Below are 6722 nucleotides of genomic sequence, written 5' to 3'. Positions count from 1 at the left end.
TGGGGTCTTTGAAGTCCAAAGAGCAGGTAGGGGCAGGGCCACTGGTCATGAAATTCTCCACTATTCCAGAACTGGCCAGGATCATATCTGTAAGTTGTGGAGAAGGGTTCACCTGAATCCAGGTGCTAGAAGTGGTGCCGTTAGCCACCAGTTCACAATGATGTGGTTTGAAATGGTGAGACTCACAGCTGAGTGGCACAGCTGCAATTTCTGACCCCTTAGAAAGGAAGAATGCGCTGGAGTGAATAAAGGTGCAGACTGACCATGTCTCCAGTAACCAAGGGGATGTGGTAACCAACAAAAAATCGTACCCAACAAAGAATCACTGGAGTGCATCTGTGTTGCCAGGTTGCCATCTGCTTACAAAGTCACTTGTAAGAGTTCAGGATGGTGGAACTGCATCTGACCAGCCAGCACAGTGCACCTGCTTCCTTTTTTCACTATGCCTGTTCAGCTTTTCCTTCTATTAAGCATTTAATCCACTTCTCTATCCCTTCCTCTGATGCTCAAGGTTCTATAATCTGCATCTGTTTCATTTGGTCTTCCATTAGGCAAATCTGCTGCACAAGACCTTTTTAAAGTGTTGAAGAACAAAGATGTCAGCTTGAGGACTAAGGTGCGCCTGACCCAAGCCATGGTATTTTCAATAACCTCATATGGATGCGAAACTGGACAGTGAATAAGGAAGACCATAGAAAAATTGATGCTTTGAGTTATGGTGTTGGAGGAGAATATTGAAAAGTGCCATGGGCTGCTAAAAGAACCAATAGATCCATTTTGGAAGAAGTGTAGCCTGAGTGCTCCTTGGAGGCCAAGATGGCCAAACTTCGTCTCTCATACTTCTGACATATTGTCAGGAGGGACCAGTCGCTGGAGAGGGATATCATGTTTGGTCAGAGAAAAAGAGGAAAACCCCCAATAAGATGGATTGGCCAAGTGGCAGCATTGATGGACTCAAGCATAACAACAGTAGTGAGCTTGGCAGTGTTTCATTCTGCTGTGCATAAGGTCGCTATGAGCTGGTACTGACTCGATGTAAATTTTCTCTCTACATCTTTCTTGTAGAGGGTCTATGTGGCATATCTGCCTAATCTATCATCTTGTGAGAAGTCCCCTAGTATTTTGGTTTTAAGGCTAAACTGAAGTTCCTGGGTTGTCATTGTTGTTATTGTTGTGTGCCGGTTCTGACACATAGCAAACCTATGCACAACAGAATAGACACTGCCTGGTCCTGCACCATCTTCATAATTGCTGTTACACTTGAAACCATTGGTAGTACCACTGTGCCAATCCATCTGGTTCGGGTCTTCCTCTTTTTTGCTGACCTAAATATGATGTCCTTTTCCAGGACCGATCCTTCCTGATAAAATGTCCAAAGTACAAGAGACAAAGTCTTGCCATGCTTGCTTCTAAGGAGCATTCTGACTGTACTTCTTCCAAACAGATTTGTTCATCTAGCAGTCCATTGTACTTTTAATATTCTTCTCCAACACCATAACTCAAATGCATCAGTCTTTATGGTCTATCTTATTAATTGTCCAAATTTCACATGCTATGAGTTGACAGAAAATACCATGGTTTGGGTCAGGCTCACCTTAGTCCTTAAACTGACATTTTTGCTCTTAAATACTTTAAAGAGATCGTGTGCAACAGATTTGCGTAATGAAATATGGTCTTTGATTTCTTGACTGTTGCTTCCATGAATGTTGATTGTGTATCCAAACAAAATGAAGTCTTTGACAGCTTCTTATCTTTTCTCCATTTATTATGATGTTATTTATCAGTGCAGTTGTGAGGAGCTTAGTTTTCTTTACATTGAGGTAGTCTTTGATCTTCTTCAATAGGTATTTTAAGTCCTCTTCATTTCCAGTAAGCAAGGTTGTATTATCTGATGACACATTCTTCTTCATATAATCCAGCTTCTCAGATTATCTGCTCAGCATACAGATTGAATAAATATGATGAAATGATACAACCCTGGCACACACCATTACTGATTTTAAACCATTTAGTATCCCCTTGTTCTGTTTGAACAACTGCCTCTTGGTCTACATACAGATTCCACATGAGCACAATTAAGTGCTCTGGAATATCCATTCGTCACAATGTTGTCTGTAGCTTGTCAAGATTCATACAGTTGAATGCCTTTGAATAGTCAGTAAAGCACAGGTAAACATTTTTCTGTGTTCAGCCAAGATTCATTTGATGTCAGCAATGATATCCCTTATTCCACATCCTCTTCTAAATCTTACTTGAATTTTAGCGTAGTGGTTACGAATCGGGCTGTGAACCTTAAGGTCAGTGGTTCGAAACTACCAGCCGCTCTGCGGGAGAAAGATGAGGCTTTCTACTCCCGTAAAGATTTACACCCTCGGAAACCCTGTACAGGGTCGCTATGGGTCGGAACCGACTCGACGGCACTTAACAACAACAACAACAATCCGTAAATGTACTCTTGCAGCCATTTTTAAATTTTCTTCACCAAAATTTTACTTGCGTGACATATTAATGATTTTGTTTGAAAATTTCTGCATTCCGTTAGGTCACCTTTCTTTAGAATGGGCACAAATATGGATTTCTTCCAATTGGGTGGCCAGGTAACTCTCTTCCAAATTTCTTGGCCTAGATGAATGAGCCCCTCCAATGATGTTTCAGTTTGTTGAAAGATTTAAATTTGTATTCCAGCAATTCCTGGATTTTTATTTCTCGCTAATGCTTTCAGTTCAGCTTTGACTTCTTCTTTCAGTACCATTGGTTCTTGATCATATCCTACCTGTTGAAATGTTTGAACACTGACCATTCCTTTTTGGTACAGTGCTCTGTGTATACCTTCCATCTTCATTTGATGCTTTCTGCATCATTCAATAATTTGCCCATAGAATCCTTCCATATTCAAGATGAGGTTTGAATTTTTTTCTTCAGTTCTTTTAACATGAGAAATGCTGATCAAGTTCTTTCCTTTTGGTTTTCTAACTCCAGGTCTTTGGAGTTTAGAATAGTTTTATAATATTTGACTTTGTCTTCTCAACAAATTTTTTCTTCAGCTTTTTACTTCAATTCTTCCAGCTGCTTTAGCTTCTCTACACTCAAGAGCAAGTTTCAGCGACTCTTGTGACATCCACTTCGGGCTTTTATTTTTGTCCTTGTCACTTAAATGACCTTTTGCTTTCTTTCTGTATGATGTTCTTGATGTCATCCCACAACTGTTCTGGTCTTTGATCATTAGTGTCTAATGCATAAAATTTTTTATTGAGATGATCTCTAAATTCAGGTGGGATCTATTCAAGTTCATATTTTGGCTCTTGTGAACTTGTTTAATTTTTGTCAGTTTCAACCTGAACTTGCATATGAGTAATTGACAGTCTGTACTAAAGTCTGCTTCTGGACTTGTTTTGGGTAATGATATTGAGCTTCTCCAGCATTTCTGCCCACAGATGTAGTCAATATGATTCCTGTGTATTCCATCTGGTGAAATCCATTTATATGGCTGAAAAAATTTACTTACAATGAAGACGTCATTGGTCTTGCAAAATTCTATTAGGTGATCTCCAGCATCATTTCTTTCTCTGAGGTCATTATTTTCCAGCTACTGATCCTTCTTCTTTCCAACCTTTACATTCCAATCACCAGTAATTATCAATACATCTTGATTGCATGTTTGATCAATTTCAGACTGAAGATGGTAGAAGTCTTCAATTTCATCATCACTGACTTCAGTGGTTGGTGTGTAAATTGGAATAATAGTGGTATTAACTGGTCTTTCTTGTAGGCATATGGATATTATGACCTATAGTATTGTACTTCAAGATAGATCCCAAAATGTTTTTTGTGACAATGAGTGGGATGTCATTCCTCTTCAATTTGTCATTCTTGGCATAGTAAATCACATGATTATTAGATTCAAAACGACCAGTATCAGTCCATTTCAGCTCACTAATGCCTAGGATATTGATACTTATGTGTTCCATTTCATTTTTGACAAGTTCCAATGTTCCTAGACTCATACTTCATTCCATGTTTTGATTATTAATGCATGTTTGCAGATGTTTCTCCTCATATTGAATTTTGTCCCATCAACAAATGAAGATTCCAACAGCTTTACTCTGTTTGAATTGTCATGGTCAATTCTACTTTGAGGAGACAACCCTTCCCCAGTCTTATTTTGAGTGACTTCTACCCTGAAGGTTCATTTCTGGCACTATATCTGATGAATTTCTGCTGCTATTCATACGGTTTTCAGTGGCTAAACATTCAGAAGTAGTCTTCCTAGTCTGTCTTAGTCTGGAAGCTCAGCTGAAACCTGTCCACCATGAGTGACCCACTGGTATTTAAAATACTTGTGGCATAGCTTCCAGCATCACCACAGCATGCAAGCCACCATGGTACGATAAACTGACCTGGGTGATACAAATGGATAAATGCTACTAAAACCAAAAGGCTGGCAGTTCAAAGCCACCTACAGTACCTCAGAAGAAAGACCTGGTGCTCTACTTTGGAAAAATCAGTCATTGGAACCCCTATGAACAACAGTATACTCTGACATCCATGGGGTAGCCATGAGTCGGAGCTGTCTCAAAGGCAACTGGCTTAGTGTTTTCAGTATTGTTGTTATTAAGTGCCACCATATCAGTTCCAACTCATAGTGACCCTGTATAGAGTTTCCAAGGTTTTAAATCTTTGTGGGAGCAGAAAGCCTCATCTTTCTCCTTCAGAGTAGCTGGTGGGCTACAGTAACCAACCTTGTGGTTCACAGTCCTGTGCTTATCCTATGGAGATACTGTGCTGACATAAGGTTTTCTTTGTTGTTGTTAAGTGCCATCAGGTCTGTTCCAATGCATGGCGACCCTGTATAGGGTTTTGGAGGAGCTACTGGTAGGCTTGAACTTCCAGCCTTGTGGTCAGCAGTCCAATGCTGCTTCTACAGTGCCACACCACTCATGAATTATGACTTCACTGTTTTCCAAAGCTGTTCTGTAAAATGAAAACTTGAAATTTTAATTTTCACCTTGAAACTGATCCGAAAGTATAGGACATCACTATCACATGGGTTGAAACAAAGAATGGAATGAAAAATAAAAATGGGATGTATATAATCAGAAAATGATCTGATACATTTCAACTTTTTTACATTTCTATTTAGCACATGCAAGAAAAACCAGATTCTAAGGTACTACAATATTTGGCACTTTAAATGTAAGCTTTGAATCATAGTTTTATTCTTCTCAACAAATCGTCTCTAAGAAAATGGCAAAATTCCTAAGTACAAATATTGTTATATCCAGTAGGTGCTATTCTAGCTATATAGTTAACATAATAAAAGAACTCTTTGTAAACTTAGGTTTATAAAACTGTAGAACGTCTGATAATCACAAGGTTTTCCATGGCTAAACATTCAGAAATAGTCTTCCTCCTTCTTCCTAGTCTGTCTTAGTCTTTACATTAACAATATTGTAGAAAGACATTGCTGAAAATAGAAATACTTACTAATACCATTGTATTTTGAGAAAGCCAGAAATGATGTTATTCCAAGAAATCATAATGATAAAAGATGTGACTAACATACTGTATCTTTTTCAAACACAAGCACACTTTTAACCTTGGAGAGGACAATTTTCATTTATTTACATTAATAATTTCCTTTGTTCTAAACAGGAACCTAATTTAAGCCATTATTTGAAGAGCATTCATCATCTAGCTACTTTTCTCCATAAGATGTCTTCATTTCAGTACATACACTACAAAACAACAAGTGACAAATGACCAGGTCAGTTATGAAGAATCTGAAGCAAAATAAATGCTAATTCATAATAACTGCCAACAGATACCAACACACTTCTGTGCCACAGGCTAAACGCTACAGAGTCTTAGGCCAGAAGGAACATGATTCTTCCATAGGATCAGACTTTGTTTACTAAATCATATTGTCACATAGTCCAAAGGACCTTAGTGGATCCTTCCAAAGTGGTATCATTTTCCAAATGAGGTTTCTTTGATTGCAGAACCTGTCCTTCCCTTCATTTCTTTTTCAAGTCATTTGGCTTTTGCAATGTTTTCTTGACGTTTTTGTCTCTTCTTCTACACCTTTCCCTTGACTTCAATCATCTTGGCCAATTCCCAGGACAGCATAGTAGCACTGGTAGCGAAATGGTTATGAGTCAGGCTGCCAACCTCAAGGTCAGCATTGAAACTACCAGAGGTTCCGCAGGAGAAAGATGAGGCATTCTCCTCCTGCAAAGATTTACAGCCTTGGAAACCCTGTGCAGGGTCACTATGAGTTGGAACCAACTCCACGGGTACTTAACAACAAACAAACAGTAGCACTTGTTCAGAACAGTGGAGTAAGGTCCTGAGGAAGCTACATGGGTCCTGTGCAGCCCCCTCTACAACATACTAAGCCCAAGCCTTTATATCAAACATCTCTGTAGTAGTGCCAGACTGGAAACGGTGTTATGACTCAATTATTCCACTGAAAGCAATGTTCATTATTCTAAGACCATACCCTCCTACTTTTATTTGGCATTACAGTGTCTTTTAAAAAAAATTTTTCTGCAATTGGTAACAGCATCTAGCAAATTGTTTTTGCTTTGCAAAACAAACCATCAGGGTAAAAAAAAGAAAGAAAAACAAAATGGAACAGGGTTAGTCTCCTATTTTCTTGATGGATTTTTCCTTTGCTATCAAATTACAGGCATGGGCGGGAGGGGGGCGGCCCTGGCTGCACA

The 6722-nt window shown here is 38.9% G+C and overlaps 1 pseudogene; it reads right to left on the bottom strand.

Annotated features, from left to right (window-relative positions):
• Positions 1 to 5967: 5967 nt before the first annotated feature.
• Positions 5968 to 6417, bottom strand: LOC102812927 (annotated as a pseudogene).
• Between the last annotated feature and the right edge of the window lie 305 nt (positions 6418 to 6722).

This window comes from Chrysochloris asiatica, unplaced genomic scaffold (genome assembly GCF_000296735.1).
Source record: "Chrysochloris asiatica unplaced genomic scaffold, ChrAsi1.0 scaffold00107, whole genome shotgun sequence".
Lineage (NCBI taxonomy): Eukaryota > Metazoa > Chordata > Mammalia > Afrosoricida > Chrysochloridae > Chrysochloris > Chrysochloris asiatica.
The sequence above is the reverse complement of the archived record's forward strand: the minus strand, read 5'-3'. Positions and strand labels throughout refer to the sequence as shown.